Source organism: Osmerus eperlanus, unplaced genomic scaffold (assembly GCF_963692335.1).
Source record: "Osmerus eperlanus unplaced genomic scaffold, fOsmEpe2.1 SCAFFOLD_205, whole genome shotgun sequence".
NCBI classification, from domain to species: Eukaryota; Metazoa; Chordata; class Actinopteri; order Osmeriformes; family Osmeridae; genus Osmerus; species Osmerus eperlanus.
In genome coordinates, this window is record NW_026911945.1 from 26408 (window position 1) to 27500 (window position 1093).

The window sequence follows — 1093 nt, forward strand, 5'->3', positions numbered from 1 at the left end:
CCGTCCCCAGCGAAATCCCACGTTCGGGCGCAAAACTGCACGTTTGGAGCCACATTTTGTCTGAAGCTGGAAACCTGCATTCAAAGCTGGGAAAAGGTGCTCATTGACAGGCATCTCCACTTCGGGACCTCGTAGCACCTTCACCCGGGTGGCGTTGGAAAGGTCTGGGCGAGGGGAACACGGGGAGGTCAGGCTCGCCACGCGCACGCGCTTCCCCGCGAAACGGGAGCCCAAACAAAACTTTAAACGGACCCACCGAATTGGGGATCATCAATCCTGGGAAAATAACCACACACACCGCTGCCCCCCGTGCCAACTTGAATTTAGAAACCGTCCCCAGCGAAATCCCACGTTCGGGCGCAAAACTGCACGTTTGGAGCCACATTTTGTCTGAAGCTGGAAACCTGCATTCAAAGCTGGGAAAAGGTGCTCATTGACAGGCATCTCCACTTCGGGACCTCGTAGCACCTTCACCCGGGTGGCGTTGGAAAGGTCTGGGCGAGGGGAACACGGGGAGGTCAGGCTCGCCACGCGCACGCGCTTCCTCGCGAAACGGGAGCCCAAACAAAACTTTAAACGGACCCACCGAATTGGGGATCATCAATCCTGGGAAAATAACCACACACACCGCTGCCCCCCGTGCCAACTTGAATTTAGAAACCGTCCCCAGCGAAATCCCACGTTCGGGCGCAAAACTGCACGTTTGGAGCCACATTTTGTCTGAAGCTGGAAACCTGCATTCAAAGCTGGGAAAAGGTGCTCATTGACAGGCATCTCCACTTCGGGACCTCGTAGCACCTTCACCCGGGTGGCGTTGGAAAGGTCTGGGCGAGGGGAACACGGGGAGGTCAGGCTCGCCACGCGCACGCGCTTCCTCGCGAAACGGGAGCCCAAACAAAACTTTAAACGGACCCACCGAGCTGGGGACGGCTTTTTCCGGGGAGATAACCGCGCACACCGCTGCCCCCCGTCCCAACTTGAATTTAGAAACCGTCCCCAGCGAAATCCCACGTTCGGGCGCAAAACTGCACGTTTGGAGCCACATTTTGTCTGAAGCTGGAAACCTGCATTCAAAGCTGGGAAAAGGTGCTCA